The sequence below is a fragment of the Perognathus longimembris genome, chromosome 28 (genome assembly GCF_023159225.1).
Source record: "Perognathus longimembris pacificus isolate PPM17 chromosome 28, ASM2315922v1, whole genome shotgun sequence".
Taxonomy (NCBI): Eukaryota; Metazoa; Chordata; class Mammalia; order Rodentia; family Heteromyidae; genus Perognathus; species Perognathus longimembris.
This window is the reverse complement of record NC_063188.1, coordinates 93,519,123-93,545,720: the sequence shown is the minus strand read 5'-3', so window position 1 is coordinate 93,545,720 and position 26,598 is coordinate 93,519,123. Positions and strand designations below refer to the sequence as shown.

At 38.6% G+C, this 26,598-nt stretch overlaps 1 protein-coding gene across 4 annotated transcripts in view; it reads right to left on the bottom strand.

Moving 5' to 3' along the window:
• The window catches only part of Tab3 (TGF-beta activated kinase 1 (MAP3K7) binding protein 3), a 54,753-nt gene extending 34,168 nt beyond the window's left edge, over positions 1–20,585 (bottom strand). The window contains exons 1-2 of one of the 4 annotated variants that reach the window (XM_048336252.1): positions 20,424–20,585; positions 1,173–1,296 (exon numbers count right to left, since the gene is read on the bottom strand). The gene's annotated coding sequence lies outside the window, so the exon portion shown is untranslated. Of the gene's footprint in view, positions 1–1,172; positions 1,297–1,527; positions 1,611–20,423 lie in introns of those variants that run through there. The other 3 variants (XM_048336255.1, XM_048336254.1, XM_048336253.1) reach the window with 3 other exon arrangements.
• Positions 20,586–26,598: the final 6,013 nt, after the last annotated feature.

The window sequence follows — 26,598 nt, the reverse complement described above, 5'->3', positions numbered from 1 at the left end:
TTATTTTCCCTAAATAGACCTTCTAAATAATATCTAAACTGTCATCCTGTTGGATTTTCATTATAGTATAAATCATTTTGAAATAGTCATAGATTTGTTGCATCTATTTCATAATGTTATAGTCTCAAAAGAGATATGTTGCTACAATCAAAATTATATTTATATTAAAATCATCACCAAAGATATTTTCAAGGACTATGGGACTGGATCTAGTGGTAGAGTGCTTGTCTACCATGTGTGAGGCTCAGGGTTCAATCCCCAGTATTGAGGGAAAAAAACCCAATCAAGTTAAATATAGCCCCCAGAAACAAACAGAAGCATATTTGAATTTAATGGTCCCCAAATTAATGTTTGTCATCAGCAAACTATAAATAGAAATACTTGTAAGTATACATATATAGATATTATATACATAGAATTTCAGTTGAGAGAGCTCACAAGGAACAATTCCCAAGCATCAATGAACACATCTAGCACTGAGATAATGATTTCTAATGCTATTCTTTAACAAAAGGATAGAGATGTGGCTGATTACAGAACTGAGTCAGGAAATACAAAGGATAAGTATATAGTAAGTAAGAAAGTACTCAGACAAACAAAAATCCCTCAACAGTAAGGATATGTTAAAACAACAGAAGAGCCAACTAAAAGAGCTCCCAATGGTCAAAGCTAGGAAAACTGGAATATCAATTTAAGTAAGAGAGTATTAGAAAACAACTGAAAATAGAAATAAATATCCATTAGCTTACACTGATACAAAGAAATGATTAGGCAAGGGGGCGATAAATCTTCCAAAAATTCCAAATAATTTATACATATAACATATCTTCACTGAACCCCTATCATTAACTGAAGTCCATATTTTATTCAGATTTCCTTCATTTTTAACTTAATGTTAAGGCAATGGAACATAAATTTCTACTCCTTTAGTGAGGACTGCACACTATGACTTCTTTCCAAAGAGCACAATATAGAAGTCTGGCAAACAGTTTCTCAGCCAGGTGGAGCAAGGTCAACATAAATGTTAATAAGTCATATTCATAGTGTATACTGTGAGTATGTGATGAGAGCATCAAATGGCACTTTATCTTTACGGTCTTCCTTTAAAAATGTCTATAACCACAATCTAACCATTTAACAAATCTCCCACTGAAGGATAGTCTACAAAATACCTGATTAGTAATCCTCAAAATGTGAAGGTCTTCAAAATCCAGGAAAGTCTAAAAAACCACTATAGCCAAGAGGAGCCTAAGGAGACATAACCACCAAATATGATATGGTTTCTTGAATAGAATTCTTTAACAGAAAAATATACACTAAAATGTTATAAACTAAGGAAATCTGAATAAAATATGGATTTTAGTTAATAACAATGGCTCAATACTGATTAACTATAACAAATGCATCATGTAAAATACTAATAGAACCTGGGTATCATATATATATATGGGGGCTCTCTGTACTATTTTCTCAATTTTCTGTAAAATTAAAACTGTTATAAACAACTATTTAAATTAGAAAAAATACCTCAATATGGTTTATGAACCCTGGCAAAGGAATTTTGAATTCACATATCCAGCTCTGAAAGCACCTTCTTTTTAGTAGTCTAGAAATCTGACAAAATGAAAAAAGTTTATCTTTTTGCTAAATTCTCAACTCAATATGGAAAATGACAAAATCAGCAGATAAGCTGCTAGACTACACTTTGACAGCAAGTGGCTCTTTTCCCAAACACCATCACAAGTTGAATCATCTTTTCTTTTACATCAGAAATACCTTTTATAGCAATCAAACCCTACATTATTCCATAGAAGCCACAGTTCAAAAAGACAAAATACAGTCCAGTGCTTATTAATACTTTGTGGTACACATGGTTGTAAGTAACCATCCTGAGCCTTTCATTTTATTTAGGAAAGATTAAGCTTGAGTCTATGATGCAGGCATTTAATTTTAAATTATACAGCTAAAATAGTACATAACTTTTTAAAAATTCTGACTTATACAACTGTTTCTGTTCCTCAAGGAGCAATTTATATATGGAATATTAATCATATTCAGTTATTTTACAGATGAGTCTACTCTTTCAAACATGAGATGCAGGCATTTTCAGTAAATCTAGTAAGTCAATGTTCACATCATTTTATGCCAAGTGTTGGCTTATATCAGAGCTATCATTCATACAAGGTTCTAATTAACCTCCTGAGTAAACTTCAATTTACAACCACAGTAGAGCTAAAATAACATACCCTATTTATATTGTTTTCAGCACTTTATACTTTTCTTATTTGTTAAATTCTCACTTTATCTTGAATATTATCCAAAAAAATGAACTTCAAGTATGAGCAAGAATTAGTATCCACCGTATAATAGTTTTTTCTATCATGTTAATTGCCTCTTATTCTTAAATGTGTCTTTATTATCACTTTCAGCACTTCGAAGAAAAAATACATTTTATTCTCTAGGTTTTTTTTTTTTTTTTTGGCCAGTCCTGGGCCTTGGACTCAGGGCCCGAGCACCGTCCCTGGCTTCTTCCCGCTCAAGGCTAGCACTCTGCCACTTGAGCCACAGCGCCGCTTCTGGCCATTTTCTGTATATGTGGTGCTGGGGAATCGAACCTAGGGCCTCGTGTATCCGAGGCAGGCACTCTGGCCACTAGGCTATATCCCCAGCCCCTATTCTCTAGGTTTTTAATCAATATAAATCTTGAGTGACTTCAAAAGTATAAGACCTTAAGATAACTGGACATCTAATTTTTCTTAGTTAAGATGTCTTAATGCCTTTGGTGGGTCAATTGTCAATGAGATTATTAAAAGGAAGATAGGACAACCTCCTAGTGGCATATGTCAGAGGCAGATCATTTCCACATCATATGTTTTTTGGCCGATCCTGGGACTTGAACTCAGGGTTTAGGTGCTGTCTCTAAGCCTCTTTGTATCCAAGGCTAGCGCTCTACCACTTGAACCACAGCTCTACTTTGGACTTTTTCTGAGTAATTTATTGGAGATAAGAGTCACAGACTTTCTTGCCTGCGCTGGCTTCAAAATGTGATCCTCAGACCTCAGTCTCCTGAGTAGCTAGGATGATGATAGGCATGAGCCACTTGTACCCAACTCCACATGATATTATTTAATAGTATTTTTCAATTGCTAGGTTGTGGCTCATTGCTAAATTATATTATTTACTGGGTGAAAGTACCCTTTAAAAAAGAAAAGAAATATAACCAAATACCATAAACACCATTTGAAAAACATATATTTTAGGTCAATAAGCACTAGATTATGAATAGATACATTTCTTACAATGAATTCCTTTGGGAAATACTGACTTAGAATATAGTGAGATGTTCTAACTTATGTAAGAAAACACTTCTTACCTTTCCTGCTATTTTTCCAAATAGATGGAAGCTTTTTGATCAATCGATAAAGTGGAGTTGCTTGAAAAATCTCTGAATATAAAAATTTTAAAGGCTTAACCCTTTATGTTATGAATTTCTACGTGACTTTCTTTCTCTTAAATAGAGCCTACATGTATCATATAATTCTCACACATATAGAAAATTCCTAATATCTCTAATAAAATGATTTACCAATTTCTAACCTGAACATATTTCTGAATCCATTGGTCATTCGTTTACCAAAATCAGAACTTAAGAGATAAAGAAGATGCATTCCCTTAAAATGAGAGAAATCAGAGGTGGTTTTAATAGAATAGGGTTAAGTTGGCAGAAAAATAAATATTTAAGATAAGACAAAAAGGAGAGCCAAGGAAAGCGTCATGCAAGGGATGGTGCTGAAGTGGATTGCAAGAGTACATTTTGTTTTTCAGGTGTGAGAAATGTCTTTCCCAAGGGCTTAAAATCATTTGGTATATGACAGGGCATGCATTTTTTAAAATACTTTTCCTCTGCTGCCTACAGCCATCTGCTTGTACTGATAATTTTGTATGGCTCAAGAATGATTTTTTTTAATATGCAAAAGGCCTCTGGCAAAAAAACAAGTTTATGACCTCATAATAGCAAAAGCATACTCATGACTTGGGGCAGATCTTCCAAAGTCCACAAGCTCCAACCAGTGGGTCCTAGATAGAATTAGTCCCTTTTAGTTTGGAAACATTTGCTGGCGATTTATCTAAGACCAAATGAATTGTTCAAAGAATTTGTACCACATAGCTAATGGTAACTGCTTAGGGACTTGATTTAAGACCTAAATCTAAATACATGAAATCACATGGACATCTTTTATTTTTTTAATCCCTGTTCAACTTTTAAAATTTTGTTTTGTGATAATATTTCAACTTTTAGGCTCAAATGACCCTCCCATCTCAGTTTCCCAAATAATTATAACTAATAGGCACATGCCACAATACCCAGCTATCCTTACTTTTGAATGCATAAAAAGGAAGGGATTATATGAACGGAGGTATGTAAACATGAAATATGTTAATAACACTATAGATGCATTTTCAAAAGAGATACACACTACTTACCCCTAATTTTTCAAATGGTAAAACTTTAATTAAAATACCTTGTACAGTTTGACATAATGTAATTCACAATGAAAAACTTTAAGAAAAATCAGAAAACACTATTCTAAAAAAATCAAAGAGGTAAGATTAAACAGTGAAAGTTTTTTTTTTAAAGAACACGAGTAAGTGATCTAGTATATAAATAAAATGTTATGAAGAAATGGGAGCTGTTGGCTCCTGCCTGTAATCCTAGCTACTCAGGAGGCCAAGGGCTGAGGATCGTGGTTGAAGCCAGACCTGGAAGAAAGCCTGTGAGACTCTGATCTCCAATTAAACACCAAAAAAAGCTGGAAGAAGAGGTGTGGCTCATGTGGTTGAGCATTACCCTTGAATGAAAAAGCTCAGAGACAGTGCTAAGACAGTTCAAGCCCCAGGACTCACAAAAAATGTCATGAAAATGTAAGTAGTCACCTTACTATCTGAAATTCCAGTGAATGAAATGTTTAATCAAAGGAAGAGAAAGTGCCATAGTCCTCCCTCCCCTGAGTAACCTCTAGTGCCTAAGGCCATAGCTTCCAACTGGCAGAGGCACTACCTTTGCTGAGATTAGAGCTTCAGCCAAAGCAAGTGAGAAGCAAATCATCAGGGGTCTCAGCAGTTTCCAAAGATAAGGTAGTCATTAAAATTTAATTTGGTTACAAAACTATGATGGGGCCCTTTTAGGGTTGGAGGTCTTTAAATTTAAACGATTCCATACAAAGACTGATTTAGTCTCTGGTGAAGTACAGGACTTTGTAAATCCCCATACCACAAGTGAGCACCATGCACTAACAGCAGTAGTTTCAGCAGGTAGTATTTTCTTCAGGGCTTTTTCTCAGTTACTTTATCTCCTCAGTAGAATTAGAACTGCTCACTCAGGACTGGAGACATTTCTTACAGCCGAACCCATGAAACTACTAATCCACCATTTGGGAATGACTAGTTCCCCAAGAAGGAAGAAAAATACTTTAGCATAAACCTTAGAGAAACAATACAAAGAATCTTAAAGAAGCAAGCAGTCTTCAGTTTCCCAATTAAGGACTGTAATAACTCAAGAACTGACAAGACAGTTAAGGTCAAGCAAACCCTACTGAATGAGGAAAAGATTTTTCATAGAGAAAAGTTTTAGCTAAAAATGACAGAAGTTACCAAATTTGAACAACCACAACTTTGAAACTTTTTTTTTGATAGATTTAAATTTATTTAATTTGACTAGGAGTGATTATTTTTGTCCCTTACTAATACAGCACTAGCCTAGTACAACTTTGAAAGTTTTAATTAAATAACTAATGTACATACTGGAAACAATTTATGGTAGAAAGCACCAAGTAAAAGGCTGGGCTTCATAAAATCAAGTTGTTCAGTTGAACTATCTAAGTATGTGCTTCCAGATGTGATGTAAAATAAAGTGACGACATGTACATTTGTCTACTACTCCAAAACAATTAAGTACATAAATCTAACTAAAACACAAAGAATAAAACAGTAACACTGCACCTTGAAAGAAGACAGGGTGTGGGGGGAGATCTTATGAAAAGCTGAAATAGCAAAATCTGAATAGAGACTAAGTAATTTTCTAAACTGTGTTGTACATGATATCACTACAGTTACATAAAACAAAATGTGCTGATAAGAGGCACAATAATATAGGGGAGAAATTACATCTTAGACATGCTTTAAATGATTGGGCAAAAAAGGAGAGTACACAGAAAATGAGACAAGTACAGTAAAATGTGGATTCACTACAGCATTGGAAATCTTTTGAACTTTTTGTGTACACTGAACTTTTTGTGTACACTGTATACTTAACGCCAGTACATTTAAAATTCATATGAAACAAATTTTATAAACAAGTATAATTTACCAAAACAGTAGTAAGTACAAATAAGCCTGGTAAATACTACTATTAACTTAAAAGACTGATTCTGTAAGTAAAAGTTTCCCAGTAAGAAAACTGTAGGCCTACATGCCTGCATGTCTTTACTGCAAAATTCTATCATATATGTAACAGAGTAAAGCCAATTTTAACACAAACTCTCTCAAAGAGTAAAAAAGAAGTAACTCATTTTATAATGAGTTAACTCATTTTATAAGGCACCCAACAAAAGATACAAATTTAAGAGACCAATTTCACTCATGAACAAAGATCCAAACTTACTACGTAAAATAAAAGATAAATGTAATATTTACTAAGCTGAGTTGCAAAGCTGATTTAACAAAAGGAAACCAATCAATATAATTTGATTAGAGGACAAAGTCATATATGTATGTGTGTGCACGCACTATTTGGTTGCTTGAATTCAGGGCCTGCGCTCTGTCTCTGAGCGTTTCCTTTTTTGCTCAAAGCTAACACACTACTACTTGAGCCACTTTGGGCACTTAAAAAATAATTTAATTGTTACTACTCATGTGTTGCATTTTAAAATAACTTCAATGTGTTGTATATAGTGGTTAGCATTTCACTAGTCAGGTAATGAGTACATTTCTCTTTCTGAGCAATGTCACCTCTTCATTTACTTTCCCCCATTTTCCTCCTCTCATCCCTGCCCACAACTTACTTAGGTCATTTCACACATAGTATATACTGAATAGCATGATTGCATTTGTTCATCTTTCCTCCCCCATTTTGGTGTTCTCCATTTACCCCTTCCCCCAAAAGAGGAAAGAAAAAAACCAAAGCAAAAAGAAACACCATGGGGGGGGGGGCTGGGAATATGGCCTAGTGGCAAGAGTGCTTGCCTTGTATATATGAAGCCCTGGGTCTGATTCCTCAGCACCACATATATAGAAAATGACCAGAAGTGGCGCTGTGGCTCAAGTGGTAGAGTGCTAGACTTGAGCAAAAAGAAGCCAGGATCAGTGCTCAGGCCCTGAGTTCAAGCCCCAAGACTGGAAGAAAAAAAAAAACACCATCAGGGCTGGGAATACGGCCAAGTGATAGAGTGCTTGCCTTGTATACTTGAAGCCCTGGATCCAATTCTCAGCACCACATATATAGAAAAGGCCAGAAGTGGTGCTGTGGCTCAAGTGGCAGAGTGCTAGCCTTGAGCAAAAAGAAGTCAGGGACAGTGCTCAGGCCCTGAGTTCAAGCCCCAGGATTGACAAAAAAAAGAAAAAAAGAAAGGAAGGAAGGAAGGAAAGAAGGGAAGAAGGAAGGAAGGAAGGAAGGAAGGAAGGAAGGAAGGAAGGAAGGAAGGAAGGAAGGAAGGAAGGAAGGAAGACCATCATCATCAACAACAACAGAAAAAAATGTTTCCATTTCCTGGTGTCTGTTTCAACAGATACTATTTTAAATGTTCAGAGAGATTACAGCTTTATGTTCCTTCCCTAATGATATGCTCCTTTAGTCTGACTGTGTGTGACTATTCTGGCTTTTTTGGTAGTTACCTGGAGATAAGATTTTCATGAACTTTACTGCTTGGGCTGGCTTTGAACTTTGATCCTCAGATCTCAGCCTCCTGAGTAGCTAGGATTATGTGTGAGCCATCGGTGTTCCAAGTGCCATATGGTTATTTTAATATTAGGGAAAGCATCTGATAAAGTCTACTATCCACTCAAAATACAAGTTTTTAGAAAAATAATAACAGAATAAAACCTCCTTAATTGTATAATGTCTGGGGAAATATTAAAACCAACATTATGTTTAGTGAAGAGATGCTGAACATTTTCCTTCGAGAAAGGAAAAAAGACAATGATGCCCACTAATATCACTTCCATAAAAATTGTCAAAGTACTAGTCAGCAATGTGAAACAAGAATTAAATGAAAACATATCAACTTGAAAGTTTTTTATTTCCAGTTAAGAAGACTGAACACCAATAGAAAGTTCTAAAGATAAATATCAAGAGTCATCAATCTCTTATCTCCAATCAAGCACCCAAAAATCCAGAAGTGGAGCTGTGGCTCGAGTGTTAGAGTGCTAGCCTTGAGAAAAAAAACTCAGGAACAATGCCCAGGCCTGGAGTTCAAACCCCAGGACCAGCACACACACATACATACAAAGAGAAATCGAAAACAATATTATAGAGACATCAATTCTCCCTAAATAGTTCTAGATTCCAAACACTTCCAATCTAATCAACAACAGATTTTTTTGTGAGCATGCATGTGGAAAATGACAAGATGATACTGAAGGGGCTGGGGATATGGCCTAGTGGCAAGAGTGCCTGCCTCATATACATGAGGCCCTGGGTTCAATTCCCCAGCACCAAATATACAGAAAATGGCCAGAAGTGGCGCTGTGGCTCAAATGGCAGAGTGCTAGCCTTGAGCAAAAAGAAGCCAGGGACAGTGCTCAGGCCCTGAGTCCAAGGCCCAGGACTGGCCAAAAAAAAAAAAAAAAGATGATACTGAAGTCCATATAAATGTATAAAGGACTGAGGATAGCCAAGGTGTTCTCAAAAAATAAAGTAGAAGAACTTGTTCTACTGACTACAAAGGTATGATAAACAAGACAATGTGGTATCAGGACAAGAGACAAGTAGGCCACTGGAAGAGAACAGTATGCACAGAAACAGAACCTTAACACATATGAGCGCTTGATCTTTCACAACAGTGTGGAAAAAGGCACATGCTGGGACCATCAGCTATCCATATGGGGAAAAAAACAGTATTGTCCTCTGCCTCATGAGATACACACACATACACGCACACACACACAAATCATTTTCAGCTCAAAAACCATACAGCTTCTAGAAGATGAGCAAAAATATACACAAAAATAATGGTAAAGAAAAAGTATTCACCATGTCTGATGCCTAGTTTAAACATAGAAGAAAATACCAACCACATTAAAATGGGCCTTGGGGCTGGGAATATGGTCTAGTGGTAAAGTGCTCGCCTTGTATACATGAAGCCCAGCCCTGGGTTCGACTCCTCAGCACCACATATACAGAAAAAAGCCAGAAGTGGTGCTGTGGCTCAAGAGGTAGAGTGCTAGCCTCAGCAAAAAGAAGCCAGGGACGGTGCTCAGACCCTGAGTCCATGCCCCAGGACTGGCAAAAAAACAAACAAACAAATAAACAAAATAAAATGGGTATTTATAAAACAACAAATAAAAATGAAAAACCATGCCACACATGAGAGAATATATTTGCAACTAACAAAGGCTCATTTTCAGCATATAGTGAAAAACCAACCTGTACCAATTAGCAAGTCAAAAAAGGCAAGGATATACAGGACACATTTTTTTCAATGAATTTTATCAGAAATCATTTTAAAAGCACAAGCCTCTATATAGAAGATTTAGTTACAAATACCCATACTCTGACATTTAGAAAGTCAATATTTTATTAATAAATTAACATTTTAGAAACTTAAAATTAATTAAATGCTCACATTTTAACAAACCAGTTGTAATTCCTCCTCTGAACATTTTAATTGCATTGATTTCCTAGACAAACCCACAATGACATTTTGAAAACACTGAGAGCTATTTCAATGATATTAACAATACACGCACACACACAGAGAGTGATATATTCATACAATGAAGTAATACATGTAATGATAGTGAATAGTGTCCAACAACACATAAATCAGATATATCCCATATTCACAATTTTGCTCAAAAGAACCCAAACAATAGGATTCCACTTACATAAAGTACAAAAGTAGACAAAAGTAATTTGAGGTGTTAAAAAGTCAGGAAAATGGCTGAATGTAGAATGTTTGTTAAGCAGGACTTCAAAGTTGCAAATGATCTTTAATTTCTTGTTCTGGAAGCTGGTACAAAAATGTGTTTAGTTGATGAAAATTCGTTTGAGTTATTCACTACTAAAATGTGTACTTTCTGCATGTTAAGGTTCAGTAAAGTTTTTTTTGGTTCTTTGTATGTAAAAGAGTACATCTTTCAAAATTGTTTAGAAACATGAGAGCAAAATCCTTAATGTCCTTTGCCTCAGGTCAAAACACAAAAATTAAACAGCCAATATTTTAAAAGCAACATGCTAATCACCAAAATTTCCTAGAAGTGTCAAAATAGCCAAACTAAATTACAGGTGCTGATTTGAAATTATTTGGCTCAAATAGGACAAAATGACTTAAGTCTAGACTAAGAGGCAAGTGTTGATTCATAAAGATGTAAGACAAGAAATTTCACCTTGTAGGTTTTTGTTAAACAAGAAGGATTTTGAAGCCAAGTGCTGCGGGCTCACGCCTGTAATCCTTGCTACTCAGGAGGCTGAGATTTGAGGATAGCTCTTGGAATCCAACCCAGGTAGGAAAGTCCCTGAGAATCCTATCTCCAATTAAATCACAGAAGAAGCCGGAAGTGGTACTGCAGCTCAAATGGGAGAGTGCTAGCCTTGAGCAAAAGCAGTTTAGGGGGGCTGGGGATATGGCCTAGTGGCAAGAGTACTTGCCTTGTATACATGAGGCCCTGGGTTCAATTCCCCAGCACCACATATACAGAAAATGGCCAGAAGTGGCGCTGTGGCTCAAGTGGCTCAAGTGGCAGAGTGCTAGCCTTGAGCAAAAAGAAGCCAGGGACAGTGCTCAGGCCCTGAGTCCAAGCCCCAGGACTGGCAAAAAAAAAAAAAAAAAAAAAAAAAAAAAAACAGTTTAGGGACTGTGCCCAGACCCAGAGTTCAAGGCTCAGGACTGTATCTGATTTTGGTACCCTGGATATTGTATATAAATATATTGGAAGGGGAATATCGAAATCAAGAGACAAAGGATAAAAAAAAAACAATGCAACAGCAATACTTATAAAACTATATACTGTGAACCAACTGTACAACTCATGGTGGGGGAGGGCAGAAGGTAGGGTGGGGGGTCGGGGAATGAGGGAGGAGGTAACAAATTGGATAAGAAATGTACACACTGCCTTATGTATCGCTTTGACAATAAAGAAATGATTTTAAATCTTATCCATTAATAATCATTTGGTTGACGTACCTAGTTAAACCTCTTAATTTTACAAAATGTTTGACAGTGAATAATTTGTCCAATTCAATAATTTTATTCTAAGTATAAACAACTTAAGTTAATTATGTTTACCTGTCCCAATTTTCTAAGTTCTAGGGGATTTCCACCTACCAAGAGTTTGTTTTCCAGCAGGGTCCACCAATACACACCATATTAAACTGAAACATTTTTATCCAAACAACTCAAAAGTAATTTCTTTGGCATCTATGACTAACAGCCAAAAGTTATTTCTGTGGCAGAAAAGATAAGACTTTCTAAAAGTAAAGTTCATGATGTGCAGCCTAGCAGATAACTCTGTTTACAGTAAATGATGACTCTGACATAAAATTTAAAGCATGTATGGTAATTTGGAATAACAATAGTACCTGCACATGAAGCATATGGTATCCCAGAAAATAGACTTTGGAAATCAATCATGTACTCAGACTGAAAGTACTAATTGTCTAGATGCTCATGTTTACAAATACATGTCCTAACTTATTGACACTAAATTATTATAGTAATTCAAAACTAATGTATTAATTCAGTCATAATTACAAATGCAAAAAAATTAAATCCTCCACTTCATACCAATTTTATTTTACTTTTTTGGTGCCTATCCTGGGGCTTGAATTCAAGGCCCGGAAGCACTGTCCTTGAAGGGTTTGGGTTTGGGGGGGGTTTTTTTGCTTTTTGTTTTTTGTTTTCTCAAGTCTAGTGCACTACTACTTGGGTCATGGCTCCATTTCCAACATTTTTGGTAGTTAATTAGAGATCACAGTCTCAGAAGACTTTCCTGCCTGGGCTGGCTTTGAACCACAGTCCTCAGATTTCAGCCTCCTGAGCAGCTAAGATTACAGGTGTGAGCCACCTGCACCTGGCCCAATTTGCTTTTATATCCAAGAAAAAGAAGGATGCTTAACATTTTTTAAGAGAATGACTTACTATTTTGAAGCTAAATTCATCAAAAGTGTATATAAAATAAGTCCCCATAGGGATCTTTCCACTATCAAAGACTCTCTCCCTTTATTTTTTTAAATTGCTATTTTTTCTCCCTTTGTTAGACTATAAAAAAATGAATCTTTGCTCTTGCTACCTGTACAGAAAAGACCTAGCCTTTGAGGACCTGTATAAAATTGAAAATAAATCAGAAAATGGCATTACAACCACTGACATTTATTCACTGAAGAACTGAAGGACTCAACAATATAAATACAAACACTCAGTTATTCAGCACCTGGGCTGCAGGCATGGCTCAAGTAGTTGAATGTCAGCCATGAATAAGCAAGCCAAGCAAGCAGGAGGCTGTGAGTTCAAGCGTCTGTCCAAGTAAGAGAGAGAAGGAATAGGGAGAGGGGAGAGGGAGAAAAGGAGGTAGGGAGAGATACAGATACACTCAAGACCAAAATACAACATAATGTCTTGAAACAGAAAAAAAGGACTAAGTGAGAAAAGCAACAAAACTTCCATTCAGATAGCACCAAAAATAGTCTTAGTTTTTATATGTGTACCAGTTTGGGGGTGAAGAGTACACAAAAGATTCATACTATCTTTGCAACTTTATTCTGAGTCTAAACTTACCATAAATTAAAAAGTTTATTTGGAAGTAGGGGTGTGGCTCAGGTGGTATAATACCACCCTTAAATGAAAATGCCAAGCAAGAGCAGAAGGCCTTGAGTTCAAGCTATCTAGTACCTGTACAGAGACAGAGAGAGAGAGAGAGAGAGAGAGAGAGAGAGAGAGAGAATGAACATGAGGGAGGGATTATTTAAAAAGGCAAAAACTTCCCAAAGTTGAGAAATTTATATCACAAGATAGCTGAAAAAAGTCTAATCAGTATTTACTTCCAATAACAAGGTATCTCTTTAAATGTATCTTTTTGCCTAAGGCCTCAAGCGAGGGTAAAACAAGTTCACAGAAAGAATTAAATGCTACTACTTCAATATTATAAAACAAAATCAGGCTCAAAATGAAAGGAATGAAATGAAACTATCCATCAAGGGAAAATAAAGAGAAGAATCCTCTGGAAAGTGTAACAGATTTTGGTACGTAAGGTACAACTTACATAAGGTACAACAGAGATAGATGGCCAAATAGAGAAGGGTATTCTAGAGGTTTAAAAATAGTAAAGAGCGATGCCAGGGGCTCACACCTGTAATCCTAGGTACTCAGTAGGTTGAGATCTCCAGTTCACCATCAGAAAACCAGAAGTGGAGCTATGGGTCCAAGTGGCAGAGTACTAGCCTTGAACAAAAAAAGCCCAAGGACAGCCCCTAGGTAATGAGTTCAAGCCCCAGGACCATCACAAAAACAAAGAAAAAATAGGAAAGATTAATAAGCCTAAGTATATAACATTTCCTGTGCACTCACAGATCAAGAGTATTAATGTTTCCAAATACTCTGTAAGGAGGGTACTATTTTATCTACATTTTACAGATGAGATGTTCCATACATAATGGAACAGAGATTTGAAGGCAAGCACCCTGGGTGGGTAGTCCATGCTTTTAACCACCATGCTATGCAATTTAGCCTTTTGAGGATCCAGGCAGGAAAAAGTGCCTGCATTTTAGAGACCAGACTAGGCTCTTTACCCTCTCCTTAGCCGCCTTCAAATAACCAAGTGCTCTTCCCAATGTATGATGAGTTCTTGCCTGGGCCAGGAAGGAAGAGAACCCCACTGGGTCATAAAGTCTACAAGACTACTTTCATAGTCTGATGTGCTTGGTACATGTTCTCGCTGAGATGCTATTATACATAAAAGTTAGTTTTTATAGTATCATCAGTATTTAAATTCAGGTATGTTGGGCTGGTCTGGGAATCTGAACACCACATGCAACATTTTTTTTTCTGTGGGAAAAATGTTGCTAATTTCAAAAGAACAAAACAAAAAAAATCTTTATAGACCATTTAGAAATTGAGTCTCCTTCTACACAGACTCTAGCCTTATGGATGCCAAGATCATTAAATTTTAATAAAGGCACTGCAGTTACTCAATCCAATTTTCCTCATACATCAAAGAGGCATAGTTCTTTATACTTAACATGATAGAAATGGTGCTACTGGGAAAAAATAGCCTAATATTCTATGGATTTCCTGTACTGTAGCAAATTGTGGATGGATCTAGCAGTCAATGTACCGTTTTCCCTATTGCCCTCAAGAAGATTTACTTTAAAAAATATTACCAAATGAGCAAATACATCTTTCACAGTTACCCCACTCCCAGAACAGAAAGGGCTATCAGCTGAGGAGGTAAAAAGTAGGAACGGCCATATGACCAAGACAATGTCAATAATAATATCAAGAATGACTTTTTAAGCATTTACAACTGCTAGGCAAGTTTTAAATACAAAACATCTTCTGGCTCATTTAATCCTCACATGAGGTAAATACCACATTATCCCCATTTCAAAAATGAGGAAATAGGTCAGAGATTAAGCAATTTGCCCAAGAATGCAGAGTTAGTGTCAGAGGATCTGCCCATTTGAACATTTTACCCCCAGAGGTCATATTTTTAACCACCATATTCAGTATAAAGAAGTCATAAGCTTAAAATAAACATAGGGTGCATACTCAAATTCATTATTTGATTAGAGTCGTTTGGAGCCCCCCAAAAGGCTCATTTGGCTTTTATAGGGAATATTTCCTTCAACCAAGCTAAGATTAAATACATTTATGAAGAACACATTTAAGTGTATTTGGCTTCGCTTTTATCACTCTGAAATCTCTCTACTGTTTGAGCACCACAAACAATGGTTAACAATATGTTACTGAACAGACTAATAAAACTTTATTTTAAAAATTTCAGGTAAGACACACTGTCCATGTTTACCACTAAGTAAACTAGGGTAAAATAACTGCAAGAGGGCTAACACTTTGAAAAATTTCAAAACATCAGGAAATAGTGGGAACTACATATTCCTTTTATGACAAATTAAAATATTTTTCTTTCAATAGCACTGTAAGATCTGCTTTAACAACAAAGATTAAGTTGATGGACTACACATTAATTTTTATTTCAAAACATGTGCTTAAATTTTTAAAAATCCTCACTGACAATCTAATAAACCTAATGATTATTTCCTAGAAGAGCGACATGACCCATACATCAAACTTAATTTCATTAGCTAAAGTTATGTTACTTGTTAAAAAAGCAGGCAACCTCCAACAACTTCAAGAGCACAAGTTGATTTTTAAAAAATCATCTAGTTGAACCTCAGATCTTGGCTTCTGAAGAAACAATTATTAGTGGGAAGGTTATAGAAGTGTAACAAAATACCAATCCTTGTGTGAGCAATATTTCTATGGGAAAACCCATCTAGCATTCCAACTAAAATGAAAACAACTACCCTGTTCCACTGTATTCTGGGAGTAGAATAAAGAAATCTTCCCTCCCTAGTTGGGAGTCTAAGCTTCCTTAGGATCCTCACCCTTCTAGATTATGGCACAGCACAAGGATAGGTATGAATGGGGGCAAAAGGCAGAACTAAGGTGGGAGAAGACATGGGGATGAGGAAGGCAAGATCTACTTGAGAGAGTAAGATGGAGGATGGGATGCCCTAAGGAGAGGTGGGAACATGAGGGATTGGAAGAGGGCCTGTGAAGATTAGGGAAAAGAGCCTGCTCCAGCAGTACGCCAACTTCTACAACGCTTTTCTCTTTCATACTTAAGAAGGGGGGGGGGGGGGGCTGGGAATATGGCCTAGTGGCAAGATCGCTTGCCTTGTATACATGAAGCCATGGGTTTGATTCCCCAGCACCACATATACAGAGAATGGCCAGAAGTGGCGCTGTGGTTCAAGTGGCAGAGTGCTTAGCTTTGAGCAAAAAGAAGCCAGGGATGGTGCTCAGGTCTTGAGTTCAAAGCCCAGGACTGGCAAAATAAATAAAAATTAAAAATAAAATTCTGTTTGGGGCTGGGGATATGGCCTAGTGGCAAGAGTGCCTGCCTCATATACATGAGGCCCTGGGTTCGATTCCCCAGCACCACATATACAGAAAATGGCCAGAAGTGGCGCTGTGGCTCAAGTGGCAGAGTGCTAGCCTTGAGTGGGAAGAAGCCAGGGACAGTGCTCAGGCCCTGAGTCCAAGCCCCAGGACTGGCAAAAAAAAAAAAAAAGAAGGGGGAAAAGCTGGGGTTCAGTTGGCTCACATCTGTAATCCAATCTATTCAGAAGGCTGAGATATTTGGATTGTGGTTCCAAGCCAGCCTGGGCAGGAAAGTCCATGAGACTTATTTCCAATTAAGCACCAAGCAAACAAGAAGTAGAGTTGTAGCTCAAGTGGTAGAGCACTAGCTTTGAGCAAAAAACATCAGAGACAGCACCCAGACAGTGAGTTCAAGCCCCAAGACCAGCACACAAAAAATGTGATGAGTAGAAATTGAACACTGGGTATGGGGGATTGGTAACTCACACCAGTAATCCTAGCTACTCAGGAGGCTGAGATCTGAAGATCCTGGTTCAAAGCAGCCTGGATAGGAAATTTTGGGATAGTCTTGTCTTAAAAATAAAAAAATAAAAAAATAAACTACCAAAAAGTTATATGTGGAGCTGTGGCTCAAGGGAAAGAGCTCTAGCCTTGAGTAAAAAATAGTTCAGGGACAGTGCCCAGGCCCTTTGTTCAAGCTTCGGGAAGACACCCCACCCCAAAAAGAAAGAGGGAAGAGGAGTCCTCCCTCATGTTATTCTCATTCCCCTTTTCAAGAAAGAATGAGGCCTTATACTCTTCCCCCTTAACTTGCTGTATAGCACAGGAATTTAAAGGGGAATGGGCTTGGGGAGGTTTTGAAGCCCTCTTTGTCACAATTCACCCAGTAAAGACTTCAGTGTCAACTAAGAACTAAGGGAGGGGCCAAGGTAATGGCAGGAACAGCTACAGATAGAGAGGAAGGAAAATAAGCTTAGAGATTTTAAGCAAGGAAGGAAGTGGGATATTGGAGAGGTGAGCAAATAACAGATCTGTAAATGAATTGAACTGTAATGAATGCTGTTAAATATTTAAGATTCCATTTGACAGTTCCAAGTAGTTCATCAAGACCACTTCACTTTTAGACAAATATATGTGGCCAAGGTAATAATCTAAGATTTATTTTGCAGAATATATGAAAATAAACTTCTAACTACATCCAAGACAATTTCCTGGTGTCTTTTATGTAGTGACAATAAAAATCAAATCAGAAAGGCCTCTTTGTTTACTTGGTAGGCACTCAGTTACATTATCATTTATCATGTTTTTCACTCTAATAGCCCAAATGTTATGAATAATTACCTTCACAAGTATAGTTAACCCTTTCTTGAGAGTATAACTATAATTAAGAACTTGCTCATTCAGCCCAAAGATTGCCAGGTTTCCAAGGTATTATTTAAAACAGCCTCATATTTCTCCCAACACACAGACACACATGCTAATGATGTAAGCACTGAGTAACACAAGGATTCTTTTTCCTTTTCTATACGACAGAGATATTTTGCCAAATACTCAAAAAATTTACTTCTTCAAAAATGGAGCAACAAACTCCAAATTGCTCAATAACAATTCTATTTTCTAGAATTTCTGGTCAAAGACAGTTTCATAAGTAAACTCGACCAAATGGAGCATAAGCATGACTTAGGTATCATGGTTTTCCCCCCTGATCTCTATGGGGTTTTTCTTGAACTCTACCCAGATGTGAGGTGTCTCTCTGAACCAGAGATAAGGGTCAGTATGGCAGGCACAACAGCACAGCAGAGAAGCAACAGCAGACACCACTGAGAGAAAAGGTGACACTCCACCCTCACCCTGAAAAACATTCCTGGCTACTTCATCAACAACTCAAATACTGCCTGAGAACCTCTAAAGTCTGGATATTCCTACGCCTGTTAAAAAATTATGCTGATTCTCATAACATCTGCTGTATTTTCTGCAAACCATGACCTAAGCCCCAAACCTTTGTACTGAATTAAAGAGGAGAAAAACAGAGTGAGATATTCAGTACTCCTTTGCTAGAGAAGGCAGGGATGTATTCATGTATGCTTCCCAGTTCCCATTAAGCAAACTCAAATCCCTATAGATAGCTGGTATTTTACTTTGGCAATGTAATTTTAAATACTATTGAAACAAAGCAATGTTATTAGTTATTGGAACATCTAAACTACAGACTATTAAGAATCTTTACAGATTAGAATTCTGCTCAAATGTTAGCCCTGACTAGAAAATGGACACATCTAAAAAGAAAAATAAGCCTTAAGATTCTTTTGGGTCAAGGACGCTGAAAACTTTCAAGATTATCAACAGAACTGAAAACTTTCCTTATAACACAAATTCTCATTTTCATAAAATTTGTATCAGTCAGCACATAAATGTCTGCACAATGTGGAAAAAGAACATTCTTTAAACTAGACATGTATGTGTTTAAGTTCTAGCTCTGCAATGTAGCAGGAATATGACCTCCCCAGCTATGTAAACTACAGAGGAATATTGGAGGTTATTGTCATTATCTCTGCAACAGGGACAACATTATCTTTAGCACAGGGTAACTATAAGGATTAAATTGAAATACACATTACCTACAAACCCAGTGTCTGGATATACTCAATGGTATCTCAATTCGGTCCAACACAAACTGTACAGTGTGGTCTATAATTAAGGAGAAGAATGTGTCAAATAAACATAAGAAAAAATTCAGGGCAATTGAACATAGATGTAAAGATAGTACACACATATTTAATATTTACCGTTCCTGAAGTCTAACTCTCTTTAGTTTTAAGACAATTTGCCAGGGGGAGATCTAAAGTTCTAAAAGTTCCTGTCACACACTGATTTAAAATTATCTACGTGTATATGTCTGCATTCTTCCAGTGCTCATAAAAGACACCAGCACAAAACTTACAATGGGGGATGATGCATGTTCTAATTTAACACTGCATTAATTAAACTCTCATCACAAAACCCTTTCTTGATCAAAATATTTCTTACATGTTCTTGTATACCACTGTAGATCATTCCTAAGGCAAAGAAAAAAGTAAACCTTCCAAAATGAGTACGACTGCAACAGAACTTCTTTGGTCGAATTGTTCTTTTATCCTTTTCATTCCTGTTCTACAAACCATAAGCAAAATTATGCCAAAACTATTATCTGATACATATCACCAAAGAACAAACCGAACTGAAAAGTCCTGTCTAGACCCAACTAAGCAAATTTTCTAAAGACTTGAAATATCTGTTTCAAAGAGTACAATTTTTTGGCTTTAAAATACCTTACTCGTATAAAGTGAGTTTTCTTCAAGCTTTTTACACCTTGTTCTCCAACACACACCCCACGCCCCAAATCCTGCTTTTATACACTCTAAGAACAGACACACAAGGTATTAAACTTACAGAACTTCCACTGGAACTAACTCTTAATTCTCCTTCCTGGACCTCAGACCTCCTTTAATGTAATCTCCTTTAAATGAATGTAGACATTGGGTTTTTTTTTCCCCCCCTTGTTACTCAATACCTGCCAAGAATAACTTGCAAACCTCATCTACAACCATTATTACTATCATTACTACTACCCTTCCCCAAGTCTAAACATCTTCAACCCAGTCAACGCGAGCGCTGCTAGTCATCCCCAAACACCTCGCTGAGGCATGAAGTCTGTCCACAGGTTCGCTCTTTTCAATGTCCAGGAAGCCGCAAAGAAGGACATCATTATCCCCTCCACCCTGGGGGCGAACGTCAATCAAACCCACCGCGCCCCACCGCACACACCTCACCCCGCACACAGACAGCGCGCCGGGGCCACTCCCTCACCCCTCGGCCTCTAGGTGCCATTCGGGGCGTCCGGGACGGGCGCGGACGCGTCAGGCCCTGCGCAGACCTCCTGCAGCCCCGCAATTCCTGGTGGCTGCTACAGTTCGAGGCCCAGCCAAGCCCCCCGAACACCTGCAGTTGTGCACACGCCCACTGTCCTGGGCGGAGGATGACTAGAACGACCCCTGGGCACACCCGACGCCCTGGCCCGGGCAGGTGCCGGGCCTCCTCCCAGACACTCACCCGGCGGTCGCAGCACCCCCGACCGCCGCCTCGCCCTCACGCCCGCCGTCGGCTCCCGCGGGGGGGTCCGGGCCGGTGTAGCTTCCCTGCCCGACCCCCCTCGGGTGCACGCCGCGCGAAGCCCAGATCCGGTGTGAGCCGCCGTCGCCACCGCCGCCGCCCCCTTCACTTCACTCCCTCCTCCCTCGATGCGTCCCTCCCACCCAGGCCCGCCTCGTATTTCCTGGATCCGGTCTCGGTGAGAGCTTGGCAAGCGAACCTCCAGCTTCAGGGCTTCCGTCGGACGCCGTCGCTCGCCAGGCACAAAGATGGCGCCGCCGGGGACTGCCATAGGCAATCTCGCGAGGCTTTCCCCACAGGAACCGAAGGGCGCCCCTCCCCGCACACACACACAGAAAAGGTGATAAATTATCCTGAACTGGCGCGCCCCCATATCGGAAATGGGCAGTACTAGTTCCCAGGGAAGAGTATTGCGCCTGCGCAAGAGCGCGGGAATGACGCATGCCCAGAACAGCCTCTGAATTGGGACGTAGTTCTCTGGTGTTTTACCTGTTTACTCTATTGAGGCGCCAGGCAAAGAAACCGGGAGTGAAACCCGGAGAAGGGTTTGCCAGGACCAGGTGCCAAAGTGTAAGGTGTCTCTTAAAATCTTGGTGACCCTCAGAATAGCGAATCGTCTACACACTTTTGCATCCATCAGCAGTCCTCCAGCACGTTGTCTTCTCTATTCCCATTGTGACAGTGCTCCTTCTCCACCTTATTGGTTGGTTCAGGATACCAAGAGTTTACACTTAGAGAAGTGCTTCACATCTGGAAGCAATAGCTGTTCTGTTGTTCACCTCACTATCTAACTTTGTCTTTCATTGTGGTGCTACATGAGCCTTCTGGACCTCATACAAGTAATTCCTTTTTCACTTGTATTTTTCCTTGCTCATTCATTTATTCAAACGTGTGTTCAGTTTTTTGTGTGCCAGTTACTGAGGAAATAAATACATATGCTCTTACCACTGGAAACTATTAGCCTGAGAAGGAAATGTATGAAAAAAAAATCTCTTTAATGATCACAGTTTAACACAGTAAATACTGTGATAGAAATGAGTAGAGAGAGAGCAGTGACAGATAAGGAAAGGATGTTATGATAATTTCTTTCAAGGGAAATTCTTCAGGAGTGTCACTCAAGCTTTAGCCCAGCCAGTCAAAGTGATTTCAAGGAACAAACCACCCTAATTACTTCTAACACAAGTTAATAGGAAGAATTGATTATTAGGCAAATGAAAAATGCCATCAAATTCTATGTATCACTTAGGTAAGAATGGTATTCTGTCTGGAGTGAGAGGACAAAGAGAAATGAAAGACTGGTGCAATTTAAATGTTTAGAAGGGGCCCTTGTGGAAGCAAAACTCAGGCCTGTGAAAGAAGAACCCATTGGTACTAATGTTTCTGACAGGACTCACAACACTGAGTTTGCAAGTATAGGAGTAGGAAATCAAACTGAATCCTGTTACTGCTATGGAAAGGATGTGTGCTTCTCCCTTAATAGTTTCCAGTGTCCCTTCAGGCTGGGTTTAAGAAGGAAATATGGAGTCTAGAGCTGAATTTTACCTATATATTAAAGCAGAAGTAGCCCCACCTTCAAGAGCCATTCATTTAGGAAGCTGTATACAGTAAGAAAGAGAAGCCATGTGTTCTTATCACACACCCTACATGTTGAAGACTATCTTGCTCAAACCTTTGGACAAATATGCTTCAAGATCAGAGCTTCAGGCCAAGCAAAGTAGCCTCCAGGCAACTTAAATGGACCCATGAATGCTTAATATAGAAGATAACTGAGAGCTTTGCTTATTTTGTGACAAATTCAGAGCAATGGGGAAGCTCTGCTCCACAAAGTAAGCTGAGGTTAGTCTGTCTCTGCTTCCTTGCTCCACCACTCTAACAAGTCATCCTAACTAGGAAAATTAAGGGGATGAGTGGGGTTGGGAGAGATGGGGAAGAATGAATGATAAGAGGGGTGACATTAATCAAGATGCACTATACTCATAAGTTGATATGTTGAAATGAAACCCTCTTTTACAACTCCTTAATGATAACAACAACAATAATAGAATCATCCTAGTCTATATGGTCGAGAATAGCTCAGCCACTACATCACATTCCAGCCACCAGGAAGGAAAAAGCTACCTAGTTCCTTTAAGCTCATGACCCATTGTCCAGAACTTAATCATATTATTGCATCTACTTACAAGACAAGACTACAGAGATAAAAATTCTATGACTTTGTGGGGGGAAAGACTGAGAAGAGGATGATGACAATCAGCAACCCCCTAAAATGATAAAAACTCAAACCGGATTTAAAGTTAGAGCTTGTTGTTACTCCTTCTGCCAGCAAGAAGCCTAGAATTCGGAGAAAGTGATCTTTTCTATCTATCCTTGTAGTTCTACTTCACCAACCCCTTCACCACCCCCACTATTTTAACAATAGCTTCTCCAGGAGTGAAGAGGGTAGGAATAGAGCTGGCCAAGTTATTGCCTTAAATGATTCTATCGTTAGATGTCTTTGTTTTCTGTGGACATGGAAGATAGCTCAAATTGTTCCTCCTTCTTTCCTCTCTTCCGCCCTCCCTTTCTTCTCATTGTTTTTAGATGGAGTTTCAACATATAGGTCAGATTGGCAATGAACTCTCCACCCTCCTTCCTCCTCCTCCTGAGTGCTGGGATTATAGGTGTGTGCTGCCACCACACCTGACTAGTTCTAGTTCTTTCCTTTTTGTTTCATTTTTCAGTTCATTTTCAGGCTCCTACTGGGAAGATTTGATAGAACATTCCAGCATGTAAGTGATACTTTTTCCTCTGGCGACTCTCACCTCAGCCCTTGGTCTGTTTTCAGTGCTACTGTCTTGATTGTCAGTGCCTTGTGTTCTGTTGGCATCCAAATCCTAGACTTTCAGAGATGAGCATGATTCTTCTAAACCCTCTTCACTGTATAGCTCTTAGATACTGACTGAATCTTTTCTAATGCTTTGTCTTTCTCTATCTCTTGTAGAATACCCACAGCTCCCTTTTTAAAATTTTGTTTTGTGGTACCAACGAATTGAACCTAGGGCCTTATACATAAAAGCACTCTACCACTAAGCCACATTCTCATCACCACTCCCCAACAGTGTCTTATTGCCAGGATCCCCTCGCCAGTTAAACCTCAGGCAGGGCACAAAGGACTCAAGCTTCTTTCTTTTTTTAAAAAAAATTTTATTGTAAAAGTAATATACAGAGGTGTTACAGTTACATAAGTCAGATAAAGAGTACATTTCTGTTTGAACAGTGTCACTTCCTCCTTCGTTCTCTCCCAGTTTTTCCAACTCCCTCCCCCCCTAAGTTGTATAGTTCATTTCCAAGATCGTATCCAGTGAGTACTACTGCTAAATTAGCCTTTCTTGCCTGCCTGCCTTCCTTCCTTCCCTCCTTCCTTCCCTCCTTCCTTCCTTCCTTCCTTCCTTCCTTCCTTCCTTCCTTCCTTCCTTCCTTCCTTCCTTCTCTTCCTTTCCTTCCTCCCTCCTTTCTTCTTTCTTTCTTCCTCCATCCTTCCTTTCAGAGACACTCAGCTGATCCATGAAAAGCTCATATATCCTTTCTATGCTGAACAACAGCATGATCTTCTGTCATTGGTGTTATAGCAAGCTTGCTGTAATCAGAATTCTAAGAGGTAAACAGCAGTGTTTATGCTGACACATCTCCAATTTCCAAGGATATGTGACAGGCTCTTGGGACAACTCTCTGGGTTTGATTATAGATATCTACAATTGAATAATCAAGCAACTGGCAGTTGATAGGTCTTGAAGGCACATCTAACTCTACTCCAACAGGGCCGCCCTTTCCCACTGGGGGGAAAAATCTGCAGTAGTTCTTCAAAGTCAATAGCTAATAAACATCTCCCTTGTAGTCTCCTTTTATTTGAGCTGAAGGAAGTATTTGAGTGATAGTCATAGAACCGGTTTTGCCACCTCCTGATGTGTCCTACTGAGAAGAGCCTGGAATCTTTCTTTAGAGTGGAACAGAATTTAACATGTATTCTTTTCACCAGCATCAAACCCATCCTATGTACCATTTCAGATATTTTTGGCTTCACCTGTTGTATGAAATAATCTATTGTTATGGAACTAACCATTTCAAAAAATAATAGTCTAAAATAGTAACCATTGTTTTTGTTCATTATGCAGTGAATCAGCAGTTTGGGCTCAGCTTAACATTTCTTCTAGTCTCACTTAGGGTCATTCATAGTGATAAGAATAGGTAATGTCACTCCTAACTCCATGGAGTATATTCTAAAAGCTAAAAAGTTAACTAGAGGTCTAAAAGGCCATTTCATTTGTCTGCCTGTTTTTTTTTGTGTGTGTGTGTGTGTGTTGAGGTGCCAAGGAGAGCTGTGGTTTTCTTTGTGCAAATATTACTTTGTAGCGAAATGGCCTCTTAGTTTTAGGACAATACTGTCTGAGATGGTCACTTTGTATAGTTTTGAACAGTGGTGTTAGTGGAGCAACTGTACACAGGGAAGGAAAATTAGCATTATGAATCAGTTATGGAAAGAATGAATTGCTTCCCTATAGTCGCACACACACACACACCCTGTGGAAAAGATCCAAAGTAATCTGACAATGTAGCTAACTGGTCTCTTTGAGAAATGGTGCCATGCTATGGGCTGAGTTGGCCCCTGTTATTAGTAAATTAATTGAGTCTTGGTGAAACGGAGCCCTTACTGGGCTTTAAGGGTGACTCTGGATTCTATTACAAAGGTCCCTTAGTCCTTACTCTCCCTTCTTATGACATATACATCTAAAAGAAAGCTTGTCAGCAATGGACTTCTCAAGCTGCTTGATACCAGGTAATGTGAATTTGGGGTGCTAGTTATTTACACACCTTATTTGGGACGTTGGGATTAATGGATTATTGCAATCCTATTGTGAGGGAAAGATGTCCCATGGGAAGTTGAGCTTGGGTGTATTCTTCTCTGGAATAGGGCAAACCCCTGTTTCAGTTAGCTTCTTGTTTGCAACCCAGCATGACTCCTAAGTATTATAACTGAAAGATTTGGTTATTCTATATGTTGATTTTCACTCCCAACTGCTGGTATTGCCTAGTTATAAACACAATTCTTAACAAAAACTTTCCTCTAATGGGCCAGCAAGGCATACTTGCTGTAAATTCAGTGGGAGAATAATGGTATAGGGGAAGACAGGAGAGGAAAACACTATTTTGGGTGAGACATGAAAAAGCTAACAAGTAGGTAGGTGAATTAGGAAGCATTCCTATGGAGTGACCTCACCAAGTAATGGTAGAGAACATGTGCAGTGGATGCTTGGTGCTCAACCAGGAGCTCTCTGTTCTAGGATCCTGGTCCAGGATGACAGGATTGGATAGAGACTTGCCCATGATGTAGTCACAACCAGGTTTTCAGACAATTTATATGGGCCACAAAAGCACTTCAAAGAGATCCCAAATTACAACAAAGGTGCTTGGCTTTTATATCTCTACATCATCCATTCTTTGGCTATGGACCATCTACTGTGAGAGCTCATATCTTTATGGAGGACTTGCTAGCAGGCAAAGGTAATTATTGATGAGGGACATACTGTCAGGATTTAATGGTTATGGATCCCACTTCTTTAAAGGTATATTACTTAAGAGAATTTCTCACTGAACCCTGTTTACTCAGTTATCTCAAAATCTGCTTCTCCAGAACTTAACCTAAGACTTAAGGAGGATAATGAATGGATAATGAATGATTGAATGTCCCCTGCAAACTCCTGTTGGAAACATAGTTATCATTGTAAGAGTATTGAGGTGGGACCTTAAAGAAATGATTAGGCAGTAAGGGCTCCACCCTCATGGTGGGATTAATGCCATTACTATAAGAAGTAGTTAATTATAAAAAGGCTAATTGGCCTCCCCAGTTTGCCCATCTCTCTCTCTTTATTCTTTTACCCCCTCTCTTACCCTTTCACAGGATGAGGGAGCAAGAAGCACTCTCTAGATGCAGGTCCCACAATCTTCCTAGCCTCCAGAACTCCAAGACACAATTTTCTGTTGTTCATAAATTAGCCAATCTCAGGTATTGCATTATAATAACACATCTCAGTGGAATAAGACGTTTTCTTGGCTAATATCTACAGATCCTTCTAGCAAC